The sequence below is a fragment of the Thunnus albacares genome, chromosome 7 (assembly GCF_914725855.1).
Source record: "Thunnus albacares chromosome 7, fThuAlb1.1, whole genome shotgun sequence".
Lineage (NCBI taxonomy): Eukaryota > Metazoa > Chordata > Actinopteri > Scombriformes > Scombridae > Thunnus > Thunnus albacares.
Genome location: NC_058112.1, coordinates 13,978,005 through 13,995,584, shown reverse-complemented (window position 1 = coordinate 13,995,584; position 17,580 = coordinate 13,978,005). Strand labels below are relative to the sequence as shown.

The 17,580-nt window shown below is 40.2% G+C and overlaps 1 long non-coding RNA gene across 1 annotated transcript; it reads left to right on the top strand.

Annotated features, from left to right (window-relative positions):
- Nucleotides 1-1,192: 1,192 nt before the first annotated feature.
- LOC122986035 lies at nt 1,193-11,786 on the top strand. The gene is made up of 4 exons (XR_006404226.1): nt 1,193-1,340; nt 2,784-2,979; nt 4,759-5,081; nt 11,271-11,786. It is a non-coding gene; the product is annotated as an uncharacterized LOC122986035 (long non-coding RNA).
- The last annotated feature ends 5,794 nt before the right edge of the window (nt 11,787-17,580 follow it).

The window sequence follows — 17,580 nt, the reverse complement described above, 5'->3', positions numbered from 1 at the left end:
TGTAAATGTGGCATGACATCTTGGGAAATGTATTTTTATTGCTCCCAGTGCAGGTTATTACCAAAGGCGCTCAGAGAATATTTATTCTGACCGTACAGATTTGGAGGGAACTGTTACTACTCTTGGCCGTGGCCCCTGATGCTCTTGGCCAACACTTGCCACAAACGCCTCCGACCTCGAAGATCCTTTATTAGTCAAGAACGCTCACACTTTCCTCAACCCTGTGAAAGCCTGTGAATAATAATTATGTCTAAAATATGAGGATGCTTTGTAAAAGATATGGATATATAGATGTCTAACAATACATTTACGCATGATAGGCTCCCCAGAGTCACTTTGTGCTGGTTCGTTTTTCTCTGGAGCCCAGTCGTGTGCAGTGCTTTGGTGTTGCAAATGTTGGATTTTACACATTTTTGCTGGCTGTACCCAAAGTTTGCACTCTTTGACATTTAACACCATAAACATTACAGCAGAACTACATCATACCTTTACTAATGTAGATTTCTATAGACTTAATGGCATCTGAAGGATCAACGGTGTCAAGTGGAGCTGAATTCTCTTCTGACATAGAAATATGAGATCACAACTGTAGCCTTACGCATCCGGTCTAGATATTTTTCTAGCCTATTTGCTAGAAAAATATCCATCTATATCCATCCAAATATTCCATCTGCTCAGGAGCATGTTATATAGTCAAAAGCTCCAAAACAGCTACTAAATGGACCTTGAGGTGACTTGGTTCTGTCAACTGCTGATTCCAAAGTGAGTTCATCTCAATTTGTAAACCAACATAGATGATGATAGATGTTCTCGAAGAGCTCAGAAAAAAATGGAAATTTGATTATCTACGATTTTCATGAAACTGGGCAAACTCCATCTGCTGATGCGGTATGGTCAAAAGCTCCAGAACAGCTACTAAATGGACCTGTTGCTGTGCATTGTTCGGTCATGTCCATATATTATTATCATACATTACTAATAATAGCATGGTGATAGTAGTATAGTAGTAGTAAGAGGTGAAGATACCCGTGAGGAGTGAGACCTCTTACTGGATGCTCTTTGATACCGCCGGACTCTGTGATTGGTCAATACGCCGAGCTGGTCCTGCTATGACGTCAGTGCGGGAGCGAGTTGTCAGACAGTAGAGGAAGCGCGCAGGCTGGAGGAGAGGCAGAGGCTGGAGGACCGAGGATGAAACTGGACTCATCTGAGAGCAGCAGCGCTGACACTCTACATGGGCCCGATATACACGCAGAAAAAAAAAAATCAATCTGGAAAATTCACTGCGACCTAAAGTTGAGGACATTATGTCTCCAGAGTCTGCTTTACCTCTAACACAGGTAAGAAGCGCGTTTGAAAATATGCGGGATATGCACGTATACATCATTACATTTCACCAGCTTTGCTCTCATGCCATGTCCATGTGTCTTCATGCAGAGAATTTAGGGACACAGATGATGCATGATCAGTTTTTTTTGTGAAAAGCGTATCCCCCTTGCTCTAGAATAATAGGCCTATAGCACGCTCCTCTGCCTATTATTTTGATCAGAAACAAACTGCTTTCTATCATGGCTTATGCGGATAATCCTTGTGATGTGAATTTGTCTAGTTTTAGAAGAAGTAGGCCAACCACAACTCTCATTAAAAGTAGGGATCCGTGGTCACCAGGAGCACCGAAGAAGCCAAGAGTAGAATTAAAGCATCTCAAAGTTGATTTTCAAGAGTCATCTTTTAACCTGCTGCACCAAAGAGCCATTTCTTTACCCATCAGTTTATGGTCATGCTTTCAGGCCGCCCTAATTTGGTCACACTGACGTTTCATGGCCATTCAGTGTACCAGGGAGACAAAATAGTCTGTTTATAGCGATTTAAGCTTCAAATAATAAAGCACATGTCCTTTTATGTTTTCCAATGAGTCAGTTTTTGACCACTGTAAAATACACAACCAGCAGTTCATTATTGTATCAGTTCAGATCATCATTATGAGTTTTAAGAGGTCATTAATTGTATAAAATTGCATGCAGGAAGCCATAATGTCACCCTAAATTTTTTTAAAAATAGCTCATGTATCACAATAGAATAGGTTTGCAGAGCTCAGACAAATCCTAAAATAATCTACAACTGTATTATATAAAGTTGCAAATAGCCTCCAGTGTAGGTGGATATTTTTGAATTAAACGTGATATTTTATTTGAGTTTAAACTGCATCTTATAATAATGAATGAAACATTTGGCTCTTTCGGCTTTATATTATTAATTATTATTAATATTTCTTATTCTCCTGTAGAAAGATCACAGTCAGGTGTTATTGATAATGTGAGGCTGCAGGCCCACACACATACAGGCGCGTAAAGAGAAATATTTATTTCCTTACGCAGAGAGCAATCATATCATCTTTTTAAGGTTGCTACTCAAATGTGATCACTAAACTAATGTCCATATGGGATTTTTAAAAATTAATATGAAGCTTTACAGAGAGGGTCACTATAAACTCAATATTGAACAGGCCTTCAACCACGTTACAGCTATGAATCACGACAGGATTATTGTAGTAAGGGTTTGACGGCTTTTTTTTTTCTTTAGCTGCATGTAACAACAACAACAAAAAAAGAAATTGTCTCATCTTAAAACATGTCATCTTCTCGTGTGTATTTAAGTTGATGTTATTCTCAATGGTCTCGATTTGTTTAGCTGTATTTTTAAAAAAAAAAAAAAACGCTGTAAAATGAGCTGGGAATGTGTTTAGAAATATTACACTAATAATGCATCTTCGCCTCTTTTAGATCACGGTATAGCAGCATGTGTGACAGTGAGAGAGGAGGTCTGTTTTTGTCTTTGGTTATCTAGCTGTATGAGTGTTAAATGCCTGTCATAAAGCTAGATAACCGAAAGTAGAAATGACTTCCGTAACGATCATTCCTGAGAGAAAAAGAGACCTGACGCTTTCTGATCGGATTTTGACTTCCAGTTCAAAAAAAGGTAAGAAAATAGGTTTGCACGGTCGTTTGCAGTTTTGTCAAAGTTTGTTAAAAAATGAGTATACAATTAATCCAAAAGTGCTAGTTCAAAATGTTTTTTTTCTCCTATAATAAGTACAAAAATTCAGCATCTTTTCAATAAGTTGCAGAGCCCTTTATTTGCAGAAAAAGTGTGTTTATGTGTTGTTTACAGCATATATCAGCCTACATGTGATAGGTGGGGCTTTTTATGGAAAATAGAAATGATTTTCTGGCAATATGTGTTATTGTTTGTTTACCTCATGTATGAAAAACAGAGTTCACCCAGCTATATAGGCCCAAGAATCTTTGGTTGTCTCCTCAGTTTATTGTGAGGATTCATGTCATTGATTCAGTAATATTAACAGTATGAATAGACTGTTTTTTAAGGTGGTCCATTCAGGTCCTCTGCAACATGGTGCTGAATGTTGAACAGGTCTCTCAGTGGGTAGAGGGGGTCAGTACAGACTAAATCAATGACTTCCAAACTTTCTCCATTTTAACATCCTCAAATGGACAGGCCTGTGACCTCAGATCTACGAATGTCATCTGAGAGGAATTTTGTAATAGTGTGAAAAAAATCTATTAATGTAGGCAGGGTGGTGATACTGGGGACAATCACACTTGATAGTATTTAATCTGATCCCTCCTGGTCACCTGCAGTAAGTGAAATCAAGATGCAAGAAGCTTAAGTGTTCCTCATTTTTCTGAGGTCCTAAAGAATCAAGATCAAGGATCCCTGGAGGTACATTTGGGTCACACTGCATAGCTCACCATCGTGGATCTTCATGATTAATCATTTGCATTTTACAGCATAATGTTTAATTAATTTAGTTTCTTTTGGAATAGTATTTTCCTTTTGTTTTTTAAAAAATAGAACCATTGTGAGACTTTGTTTATAGAGGAAATAAAGGGGAAGCTAATGCTTTGTCCAGGCACTAATGTCTCCAGGACTGCTAATAATGCAGTTGAGTGGTGTAGCACCCTACATACGCAGGGTTAAAAAAAACACTTGGCGCCTGTACTTAAAGCTGTAGCGAATCTTCCAGCCTTTGGGATACATTGTATCTTGCCTCAATGAGAAGGGCAGGGCCATCCTGTAGACAGGAGCTGAACTTTTCAACTTGGTACTTCAGTGCTGTGCAATGCATACGCTCAGCCCGGAGAATGCCACTAAAGCCTAAAGAGCACCAAAGTGAGATGAGTTTTCATTCACTCTGTTAACTACCTATTACAGTAGAGCTTTGCTGTCAAACCAGGCTAATTGCTTCGTTTCACAGCGAGATATTGGATATGTGAAAAGGCCGTAGTCCTCGTCTTTTCCTGAGCTTTTCCTGTTATAGGTAGCGTGTGAACATGGCGTGCTTCCTTAATGAATGGGAACAAAAACACTAGAGGCTTTATTTATGGGATGGTCCGAGGCATCTTTGTACATTTATATCGTGAGTGATTCTTTTTGTGCTTTTTCTTTGCTTTTATTGTAGCACAAATACGCACTCATCCACATAAAAATCACAAGAGGACTGCTCTTTGAATGAGCAAAGCTGGCCAGAGATTTGAAAGTTTTGATAAGTCACTGATTTATAACCACAACCACAACACAACTCGTGTATGTGCATGTTTGCTGCTGGTTTAAAGGACCAACTGTTTAAGAGCCCAGAATCCAAACACTCCTTGAGTATCTTTGTTTAGCTGTAATGATAGCTAAAAATTCTCATCTTTTATTCCCCTGTTGTGTCTCTTCCATCTGCTCTCGTTACAGGTTTTCAATTAACAACATCGAATGATCTTGAGAATCCTGAAAAGAGGGTAAATCATCATTAAAAGAAAACGAGCAGAGAGGGAGGAGGGGGGAGGGGGGTGTACGGTCGATCCGGAATTGCCACCTCCTCCTCCTCCTCTCTGCACCCTCACTCTTTTTACTCAAGAGCCTCTAATGCCATCTGTACTGCCAACGGGAGACACTTTGCCCGTGCCAGGAGGCGGACAAAGACCCTTCCGGATCCCTGGAGTCTGGGTGCGCTCAGAGGAGCCATCTTGGGAGACGTTGCCGCGACATCTAAAATGGCTGGGCTGGCATACGAGGTGGGTTGCATCATGGTTTTCTGTTGGGTACCAGTGGTAATGGTGGGCAGGAGGTGGGGGAGTGTGTGTGTGTGTGTGTGTGTGTGGTGGGGGAAGGGGGCAGGAGGAAGGACGAGGGAAAGAGGAGTTTCCCATTTCCTCCCCAGTCACACATGGCCTCTCCCTTTTCTCTTCTATCTTCTGCTCCTGCTAATTAGCAGTTAAGGGGTGATGTGAGGGGGGTGGTGGGTGAGGAAGGGTGGTGGTGGTGGTGGTGGTGGTGGTGGTGGTGGGGGCTGGGTAGCAAACAAAATTAATGAGCTGGCACTGGTTGAAGGAAACCTGCCATCCTCTCTTGTCATGGTGCTTCTTTACTCCCTGATGCACACCAGGCAGTGGTGTACGCCGTGTTTCCACCTGACAAATCTCACAGACGAATTCATGCAAAACCGGTTCTGTTATGAAACTCACATTATGATATCTAGTACAGTAAGTATCTTAATGTGCTGAACCCCTCAGGTGATTTTTGTTGGGGGATGATGCAGGATGCTGGGATAATTTCCCATTTGGGGAATCACATTATTGTTTTTAACAGAAAAACCATTAAAATCGTAGATTTAATTTGCTATATGAACAAAAGATGTTATAAAGTAAGCACGTACACACTTCTGTATTTGTGTCTATTTGTGGATCAGAGACGCCATAATGGATTTATTTCCAATTTTTAAAACTACTTAATTGCACACAGATAACCTAAATAGATTTCATGACAGACTGAATCTCTTTTTAAGCATTTAGTATCATCAGTTTGATTGAAACCTTTATTTACAAGCTCTCCTTTGCAGGAAGTGATATATAAATAATTTCTTAAAAATGTAATATTGGTTACAGCTCTCCGCAGTGTACTTTGCAACTACAGTGCTGCACACATGATTAGAAACTTCATTTGACACACGCAGACTAGAAATGTGAGACGTCACTAATGTAAAAATGTCACATTCTTCCAAAATACACGAGCAAACAGACATCACCAAATATTAAAGCTCCAAATCTTTACCAATTCCATCCCTGCAACCTTACACTCTCTCTCTCTCACACACACACACACACACACATCATGAGAACAGTCCTTATCATGGCATAGAGCTGCTCCGGTGTCTCTGGCAGCAACCTGGAGCAGAAAAGAGACACGTGAGCATGTGTGTCCAGGGCCAACATGTGCAGCTGCAGCGCTTATGTGTTAATGAACAGCGCCGTGCGTTTTCACATTATCATTCAGCCCCGCTCTCTCTCACTCTCTCCCCCCTCAAAAGCTGTTTAGTCCCCCCCCTCCCCACCTCCTCCTCCCCCCGCCACCCCGAAAAAGCCTGCTTTCCCACCATTGTGGGAGCTGGTGCTGTGGCGGGCCTGGGCTGGGGGGCAGGGTGGGAAAGACCCTCCAGACTAGACATGAGCAGATGCCTGAGACATTAGACTGTCGTGCAGATCACCGGGGTCGGGTGAGCTGCTGAGTTTTAATGTGTGTGCAAGTGTATGTGTGTTTGATATGTGTGTGATGGGGGGGGGTTGTAGTCCAGGCCCTGGAGTGCCACCTGACTGTTCATTAGTCTATTCAGCCTCCTCTGCATGTCTGAAAGGCATGGAGATGCTGTTTTTTTCTGCTAAATGAGAAGGATTTCACTGGCATCAGAGATGCATTCAGACATGATATGCATATAGAAGCATACGCTCAGGCTTACACCCTGTCCCACTGTAGAGAAAAGTCTGCCACTGGATTTTATCAGAGGTGTAATGCAATAATATTCCAACACTGCACAGATGCATTTTCACATTTTTTACACTAAGAATCAGATTTTAATTAGGATTTTAACCCCTGCATTGTGCCCATCATCAGCATTAGCTTTGCTCAGTTTACCAGCTAGATGCAGTTTGTCCTTCATGCAAACAGAAACTACACATTTATATCGCTTTCTGCTTGTAAAAAGACAAACATCGTGGAAAATCTCACAACAGAGTTGGTGTATCACAGCGAATGACTCAGCTAAGGCGATGGGTGTGCCTAACAAGCTGAATGATGTAACCTGCGTATAATGATTATTTATGAGCCTCATACTGTACGTGTGCCTCCGCCAGATATGTAAGGCATGTGCAGCCCACATGTCAAAAGATTATTCCCTCTCTTTATTCATATAAAAGACTCGGAGCTGTCTTCATAATTGCATTTGTGCTGCTCATCTGTGATATACAGAGCATCGCTTCAGGCAGATTTGACAGAAGAGAGAAGGCAAGGTGAAGGCGAGAAATTAATCTTGAAGATACTGTAGCTCGCTCCACGCTACGTGTCTGTTGCAGATCTCCATGGTATACGTTAGAGAAAGCAGAGGAGCAAAAAGGGGAAATGAGGAAATTGTGGCTTTCGTCATGTAAAACTACCCAGAAATAAAAAATTTGCATATCAATAAGGGGTTAAAACTAGTGGAGACAAATGTATGTGAAGGAGGTAACAGAGGCAGGTGTGTAGCACATGGGCAGCCATGTTTGAGTTGGAGCCACCTCTGCATTTGCTGATGAAGTTAGCTTGTGTTAGCTTGTGCAGTGCCATGCTAAAGCAAATTGCAGGCGCAAGGAGCTGGGCATGGAGGATTTGTGTGTGTGTGTGTGTGTGTGTGTGTGTGTGTGTGTGTGTGTGTGTGTTTCAAAAGAGTAAGGGGGGAGGTCGGTATGCAACTGTATGTGATAGCTGCGGCAGTCGACAGAGACAGCGTGGTCAAAGAGAGGCGGTGACTGAGGCAAATTTATCAGGAAAATGTATTCATGCTTACTACGCCTGCTAGAAGAGCAATCACCTTTTTTTTAGCATTTGGAGGACCTAAAACTGAATGTCCCACACACACACACACACACACGCACAAATACACAGAATATTTCTTCGTCTAATGATTTCTGAGATGGCACTAATTGCAATATGGCGAGGGAGAAAATAACATGATCACAAATGAGCAAGAGGGGTCGAACGCAGAATTAAAATACGCCGTTGACGTGAGCTCAGCTTGATTTTTGATATTGTGTGCTGTCTTACAAACACTTTAGTGACATTAAACTGCTTAAGAGTCTGTTTTTAATCTTCTCTGGAACAAAGAGAGTTTCCAATCAAGATTTTCTAAAACCAGACAGGCTGGACTGTGAGGTCAGTGGCTTTGACGATGTGTCAGGAGGATTTATAGGATCTGATCTTCCTCACTCACTGTACATACAGTGACTTAAATATTCATTCTTCAATTCCCTCTACTTGTACCTAACTTTAAATTTGACAGAAAAAAAATATATTTCCCCCAAAGAAAATGGCAGAACATAGATGATTACCTTTCCATTCTTTCTTCCTTCTTTCCTCTGTTATTCATTATTAACTATGTATTGCTTTGGCTATGTGGGACTTGCAAGGAAATTATAATATGTGACATGATGAAGTGACAGTAGCCCGCACTCAGTTCCCATTCTGTGTGGGTGAAACAGCGTAGCCATAGTAGCGATAAAATGTTAATACCATATAGCTCCTGGGTTACCTCTTTGGATTCTCCTCACTGGTGTGGACACTATTAATGTTTTAACGGCTCTACTGTGATATATATAAAGCCCAGCTCATGGGCCGCCCATAGTCTTGGATGAGGTCCAATGTGGGTCAAGCAAGGCTCATCGGGGCTCTTTTAATGCAACTTTGGCCGAGACTAATCTAGCACAAAGCCCGACGTTAAGTATCTTAGAGGAAGATGGAGAGAAGTTTCTACATCCCGGGCTTTTCAGATTACGTGGCGTCCCTGAGTAGGGGTCCTGTATGCTCCAATGAAAGTAGAGGAGAATTAGGTGACTGAGCCTTTAATACAGCGGTATTCTTTGTAATCATATCAGGAAGGGAGATGAGGTTCTAGGGTGAGGAGAATTAGGGGGAATCCTTGGTGTGACCTCTTTTTTTTTTTTTGTGCGCATTGTATTTTTATTCTTCTGGTACAGTACATGATATGAGGATGAGGAGAAAAAAGGGAGTAAAAGAGGAAACATTCAAGAAAAATCCCTGTGTCACTATCTCTGCGTGACTCCATCACTCTGTCAGGAATGAAGTCAAGTTCAAGTTCATGGGTGCAGCCGCTCTGTCTGCGGCCAGTTAGCGGAGTTAAGAGCGTCTGCGGCCACCCTGGAGTATAAGGTGGCAGTGGTGGATGGATGGGTGGGTGGTACATAGCCTTTGACCTCTGTTAGGGTTGCTATGGGAAAGAGGCCGGCAGGCTCAGTAATGTACGACTGAAAAGGCCGAACTGTCAGAGCTGTCCAGCAGACGTCAACCCCCCACCACACATACACACACACACTAAACTCTCAACCATTCACACATACTCACAGATGGCACGGGCCAGCTTGGGAATGTTCGCCGTGAGGGAGCGTTTTATGTTTGTTCATCAGACACAGTTATAATTCATCCAACCTTCACATATTACCAGTCTACACCTCTTCCTCAGTGCACCCCCACAATTCTGTTGGACCACGTCTGTCTCATTTTTTCAAGCCCATCCTACACATGTTGTGAGCTTGTAAGACACTAAATATACCATCGCAGGGGTGACAATATCTTTGTCACTGCTCCTAAGCTAAATCTGCCACAAAAAAAACAAAAAACGCTCCCTTCTGAAAACACGACTCTCTACTCTTTCATAATCATTCAGCAGAGATTTAGGACACTGTACTACAAAGTGTGTCCCTTATATCATCATATAGCAGTTTATATTGTATGTCTAATTGTAGTGCACCTGAATGTAACTGTGCATATAGAGATCTTTGACTTATGCTTAAATTCTGCTCCACATAAGCTTCTTTGCTGTTTGATAAAAACAATATAAGCGAAAATTAAGTTTGTACCAACCATCAACAGGCCATGTTTTAGCACAAATTACACTTAATTGTAATTCATCATGGTATGCCGTCCTCTTTAACCCACACCTCCACCCTTATCTGTTGTCAAACTGTCTGGATAAACTACATATCTAGACATATAAATAAAATAATTGATTCCACCAGCTAACGGTGTATATATATATATATATATATATATATATATATATTTTTTTTTTTTTTTTTTTTTTTGCGTATTTCTGCTCATTTTGAAATTGTCACTGCTCGATGTTTGAGTGACTGCGTGTCAGAGCGGGCATGCAAATCCACTGATTGTAATACGTGCATGTTTCCATGCCCCCTCTGTAAAATGTGTGCAAGTGTGGCCTCATTTAAGGTTGCATTCATTCAGGGGAGGGGTCTCCCGAATAAAAGAGTGTGTATTTGCATACGCTGCATGCCGTCTGCAGAGAGGGAGCAGTCAAAAAAAGATATCAGAGGTGGACAAAGAGAACGAGGACAAATCCTTCATTGTGGGGTTGGTGGGAGAAAGGGCTTGTCTGAATTGGGGAGTGGGTGAAAATTGACAGAGAAAGAGTTTGGGCTGGTTCCCTGTGGGGATAAAAGCCTTAAGATCCCTCCATGCATACAGCCTGAAAATGGGAGAGAAGAACAACATGCAGAGCGCAGGGGCCTATTTTTACAGGGCATGAAAAGGAAGTTTGTTTTTCTGAAACAGTGCCTACAATTTTAATGTATAAAACTGAAAATCACGCGCAACAACAAATTCAGTATTGTCAAAACAGACTCATCAGCATTTGGAATAATCAAAGAGCTTAGGTTTGCACAATCCTTACTGCCTTTTAGATCTGTTCTTAAAACATGTCTCCACAGACCTGCTTTTATAGACAGGGTTTATTTACTCTCTTTATGTGTTGTTTACCCTGTAGCCCTTTGTTTTAATCTCTTTTATTGCAAATGTTGGCTGTTTTTATTGACTGATCAGCACTTTGCAAGCTCTGAAAAATGCTTTACAAGGAAAGCTTTTAATTATTTTTATGAACATTTTACGAAACTCTTGACAAGACTAATTTACTTTTATGCTTTATTGTTGATATCATCTTAATATAGAGAAATTCCATCTATTCAGTACGCACTGCAGTGAAAATATCTTCACAATAAATATGAATCAAATAGATATCAGATTCTTTCTTGATCTCTTTCTGCCCCCAAATTGTGAAATATTATGACTGTCCACGCAGAGTGGAAGAGTTTATGTGGCCAAGCTTGATTCTCATGCTAATGATTCCCTCCATCATTTGTCCTCAGGACGGGACGGGATCTGCAAGCCTCTCTGCACTCAACAGGAACCTGCTCTGGCTCAGACCAAACTCACCGAAAGCTCGTCAGACTGTTGAGACTCACAAAATCAGAACACTGCAATAAGAGTTTAATGTTAGTAAGTCCTGCAGAAACAAAATATGTATTCTGTTAGTCTGATGTGTGTTAATCACAATATGTTTGTTGCAAAGTTTATTTTAAGTTTCTGTATTCATGATGAATGAATGTGTGTGATTAGAAATGTTTACCTGTTATTATTATTTTTTAAATGAAATAAAAAAAAAGACTTGTTTCTCCTACGTATCACTCAATACTGTGTGTTTTCATTGCAAATGCATGATCTCATTGTTTTATTAATGTATTCATTAATTATTTTTTCCATGGAATATCTAATGTGAATTAATGGGATATAAATGCATTGCTGATAAAGTTGATTTTTAAAAGGTTTACTGCTGTAAATGACACTGACTTTCTATTAAAAATAAAAAATAAAAAATTGAAAATATCATCTCTGTGTTGGTTTTGTTAGCAGTAGGTTTTCATTTTGATGATTAAGGGAAACTGATGATCACGCTGCTCGAGGCTTAAGTTTTTATATCGAAATATTTATCATACAACCTTAAAAGCGTTTTTTAAAATATTTAATCTTCAAACATTGAAATGGTTTGAAAATACACAACGTGTTTAGAAGTCAGAGCCTGCAGGACCTCGTCTTATTTCTTTTAGATTCACATGGAAATGTGTGTGAGAAAGTGACCCCGCATTAAGTTTTAATTAGGAGGAGCAGACAGAGGAACGTGTGTTGAATCAGTGGGAGGAAAAAAAAAAGTTCTCAGTGGACGAAATGACCCTGCCCGCTATTAAAATATATAATAAGGTTTTGTTCATTGCCCTCATATTTTATTTATCAGGGAAATGTAAACGGGTAGATTTTTTTTCTCAGCATTTTACAATTAAATTGTACAGACTTTGTTGCAGTGCTTTGCGAAAAAGGAAAGGCCTAAACTAATAAAACAATGACCCTGCCATGATCGAAAAGATGTGTATATTTCGATGTGTTGTTGACTTGAAATTCAAAATTTGTCAAAGCACATGAGAGCCCAGTTTTTGACGTTTAATCAGTTTGTGGGATTACAGGCCGTCCTGGGGTCAGTCAGATCTGTGTCCGGAGTCAAACAACAGATGGACACGCGCAGGGTCAACAGGGGATTATTTCCGTCTCTTTATAAGGAAACAAGCAAAAACGCTTAAAAGTGACAGAAAAAAAACAGACATGTCCATAAGTTACCACAGCGTTTCCTGCCATTTCCTCCATTTAGAAATAAATAACGATTTATTAAGTAGTGAGGGGTGTTGTGATAATAATGTTTTCCACTAAATGTGTTGTTAAATCGCTCATTTAATTAGACTAAACTATTTTAGAGGCTTATATTTTTCTAAAACAATTCTGCTGTAATGGAATCACTCATAACAAAGCTTTTAATTCAACATAATAAAAAAATTGAAATGGTAAAAAAAACAAAAAAAAACTACATGGTCTAAATAAGCCAACATGCATTGTCAGAATTAACATTTGTTTTCATGAGAACCAATTATAAAATGTTTTATTGAAATTCACTTTTGAACATCTTTTGTGTTTGAAATGACTGGAGTGTAAAGGTGTGGCCCTCTCCTCCTGATACAGAGAAATAAGTTAAAAAGGTAAAATAAGTTGAAGTGTCACAGCAGCACAAGAACAACAAGAGCAAATGCAGAGTAAATATATAAGTCACCTTTAAAAACTAGTGTACATCATGAGCATCGGCTACATACTAAATGGAGCATGAAGAAAACTAAAATAAAGGCGGGCTACTTAATAGATTTACACCTAACATGAATAATGACTGCAAAGTGACCTGAGACAAAAATAGCCACAAATGAAGTGAGTAGCAAAGAATTTGCAATAGAGAATAAATCAAATAAGTCATTTAGGTGTGAACAAAGTGTAAAAAGACTGTGTTTTTAAAATCATGTCACAGTAGAGATCTCCTTCATGGAGGCCCAGCATGTTTTCAATCCATCCAAACACTACAGCGGCTGATTTCGGTGATTAGTTCCCCTCTCTGGTTGAATGGAAACCAATTAGTGAAATCAGCCTCTGTAGAGTCTGGGTGGAACGAAAGCCCCAAATGTTCTAATCATTTCGTAAAAAATGTTACACTGGTGTGATTTTAATCATTAAAAATGTCTCAGATTTTGTTGGATTTACCCTATATGCTCTGCAAATGGTTATGTTTTTTTTTTAATGGAAACGTACATGTAAACTCCAAACCAGCTAATACCTTGTCATCCTCCTGCAGAGGTAATTGCCTGAATCAGCTACTTGGGTTAAATATCGCTTCTTGATGAGTGTCTTGTGAGGCGGGGCAGTTGGTCAGAGACCTGTTGGTGAAGTCCCTACAGGTCAGCAGGGGTCAGGGGTCATGATCTGGACAGTCCCCCAGAGGACAATAAACAAGTCATAGAGATGCCGAGGTCAGGAGCCGTCTGAGCCGGAGCCAAAGGTCAAGGGCTGCTAATTAAGTGGCTATTTCCTGCTATTCCCAAGTGACCACTGGACTCTGAGGCATGGAGAGGTCTATATATAGGAGGTTAATAAAACATGGTCACTACAACAAAAAAGTAAAAGGAACCGCAGATAATAAAAGAGGAAAACAACAGCAGGTTCACCTCATACAAGCTTTTTACAGGAGGAAATTACAAATAAAATCCACTGTCCAAAAAATCATTTATAGCTCTGATTTAGAAAAAAAAAAATTAATGCCTTATGTGTCTTCTCCTCAACAAAATTTGATCTTTTAATGTTATTTGCACTTCAATTCAATTGTATAGCTGTTAACAAACACTACCAGAAGACTATCAGATCAATAATCTCACATCAAAACCAATTTCCACTTCAGAAGCTACAGGAGAGAGAAACAGAGAGGCAGAACCTCACAGCTCACACGTTGGAGTCCAAACATTTTGGAGGGAAAGTTGGTAGGAGCTGTTTATGCCTTTCTAGCCGCTGAATGAGTCTATGTGTATGATCCTTTAGCATAAGAATGGAGATGGGGCCTGTGAACTCCTCTGACACTGACCTTTTCTCCCAGGATGTGAATAGTATCACTCAAGGACTGCCCGGCAGCCTTTCAGTCAGACCTGAGCTTTGCCCTCGCCTAAACTCCTAATCAGGCTGATTTAATGTATCCTACAAGTTCCTTCCTCACCCAACCCTGCCGCCTCAGAAGAGTCGGTCTGCAGCCGTTTACTGGAGGCACACACTCCACACCCCTGCCTCTGGGCCCCTTTGGTTTGGGAAGTTAGAGGAGCTGGTTTGAAACAACAGGGGGCCCTTTCTCCCTCCAAAGAGTCTGCGTCTCTTTATAATCAATTGGTTCTTCCTCCAAGGAACTATTTTAGATTTCTCAGGTAGTTACAGTGTGGACTTAAAAATATAACAAATATCTAGTTTGCTATCAGCTAAAAGTGTTGTGTCTATCAAACACACACGCACACAAAATAAATAATGGAGAATATAGTGTCAGAAATGAACTCCAGCGGGACACAGCAGTGCTGAAAGGACAGCGCCAAGTGGAAACTGATCCTGGAACAGATGAGCAAACTCATTTCATTTCAAAATGAAAGTTTACACACCTTTCCTGGGCTCAAACAAAACCTTGTGTAAAATCCTCTAAAATCCTCTAAACAGGCTGAGCATCAAAACTGAAAGTAAACATAAAATGTTCCTGTAATATTTCTGTCAAGGTTTTAATGGCCCTCTGGTTTTGGATTTATAGGAACCTAATCTAAGAAAGTAAATACTTTGACCTTTATCTAGATATCACTATAATATTCCACCAAGAATCTGTAGATATATAGCAAGTTTCTAATTTTGATATATCCTATCTATAAGCTATATTTGTTATAAATGGATTGTTCAGTGATCAGATGCATTTCAGTCCCTTTTGAGGAGGAAATATTACTTTTTTTCTGTAAAAGATTTTTATTTATGATTTTTTTTTGTTCTTGTTAGTGGTTGTTGACTTAATTGACTTATTTTAATTTACGACCAATACAGAAGTGTTTACAACTAAAGAGCCTCCCCCGATTGGTGCGTGCAGCTCATTCCGGGATGTAATAGAGTTAATGGACAGCCAGTGTGATGTACTGTAGATCCTCTGAGAGACAAACACCAGCTCTGTGTAATTTATCAGTCCTCTATGACAGGCCACAAGGTACATGAATAATTGCCAGGTGGGTTTTTTAATAGCAGTGATAATATGAATTAAAAATAAAGTAAATATTTAAGAACTTTTTTTTCTTTTTTTTTTTGAAGGATGGGCAAATATAGAAGTCTGATTTTATGAGTCCTTAATGAAAAATAGAGTGAAAACTATTACCAGACATTGGAGGATATTCAGATATATATATAAAAAAGTATAATAACTTTGCTGCCCCTTTTCATTTTAGCTGTTTAAGAGAAAAAAAAACAACCTGAAAAGCTAAACTTTTAAGTCAGGATATTTTATAAATTTGCTTTTGTGAGGTGCTAATGTAAATTTCAAATGCTGTCACACTTTTGAGAAAATTATAAGACACATAGAATTAGTTGTGACATAAAGAAGGTATGGTTTTTAAAACTGTAAATTAACTCTCAAATAGCCGCAGAAAAAGAACTAGGTTCAAGCCTAAATTACAATTCAAATAAAATTAACCAATACCTTATTTTATCATTTTATTAGCTTTACTTAACTGTTTGTGCTTATAGTTCTGCCTTGATATCTGTTTAATTTATTGCTGATTTAAAGAAAACATGCAAAATGTCATCTACACGTCCTAATCTAGCAGCTGCATGTTAAGAAGCTTTCTTTTAAAACAAGGGGTTAAAAAAGCAGGTGTAGTCAATCTGCAGGTTGAGGTGATGTGTGTTAGATGCTGCACAGGCAGGGAAACTCAGTGTTCGGATTACTGGAGGCAGTTTCTTGGTCTGTGTCCAGTATAAAACAAACCTTGATGCCCCTGAGTGTGTGAATGAAGAGAGAAACCTTGTGTGTGTGTGTGTGTGTGTGTGTGTTGTCACCATGCTTATGTTCATGTGTTCATGTCCACCAGGTCTGAGGACAACATTCACAGTGAGAAAACCTCCTCTGATGTAAGTGCTGGCTTTGTCCTGTCCTGTGGCGCTGTACTTCACCCTTCAGATTGTGATCTTGAATCAAAAATGCCAAACACTGTGTGTGCTGGCCTGTTACACTGCAAAATGTCTTCCAAAGAAATTAGCTGATTTGGAAATATCTGAACAGACAGGGAATGATGAGAATATTCATTTTGACAGAGATGCATGATATCTGACCACTAAAGGTTTAAGAGACAGGAGCTGAAGGAATGAAGGAGAGATTGTGTGAGGGAGAATGAGAGACGAACACAATCAGCGCCATGCGCATGCTCACAGTGAGGCGTGCAGAGCCTCATCAGAGCTGCACACTGTGTGGGTTGGCATTTTTTAAAAAGCCACGTGAGGCTACAGCCGTTCCCTTCTCTCACAAATCTGTCATGACATGCTGGTAGCTCGGCTGTGATTGGCTGAAGACGGTGTGCATCAAAGGTGAAAGGTAAAATGATGAGAATGGCTGCTTGTAAATGGCAAGCTGATTATCTTTATGACAAAAGTACATTTAAATGTGTTTCACTACATTTTTTAACCACTGTTGAAATACTGATAAAGAAAAACATTTGGATTGTATTTTATTTCATTTTTAATTTAAACTCATATTCCTGCATGGACAGAAAGAGGCAATAAATGTCGTGAAATTTGTTTTTATGGTTCTGATATTTACTCAGTAATATCTAACGGCCTCGCTGAGGTCTTCGGGTCCATCTCTACAGGAATTCAAAGGCACATTCCAACAGGCTGATTTTAGGGTGATTTACCATTCAGCATTTATATGGACACAGGGGACTCGAACCGTGTCTGATGTGTGACTGCTGTGTTAGCCTCTGACCCCAGACTGTCTGGAGGGCCACGGTGACAGAGAGTCAAGGTCAAGGGGAAGAAGGGGGGGAGGGGGCGGATGGGCGTGGGCGGCATCTGACGGGTGGAAGGGCTCCCTGTCTGGGAGTGCAGAACCCAGACAGTCCCAGACGTCTATCTGAGGGGAGACAGTGTCGTATGTGAACCCCTTTAGATCCCCACGTCGTACCCTGTCTGTTCCCACTCACCTCCGTGGCCCTGGAGGGGGAAACAGGGGCCGCTGATGTCTAGAGACCAGCGAGCTGA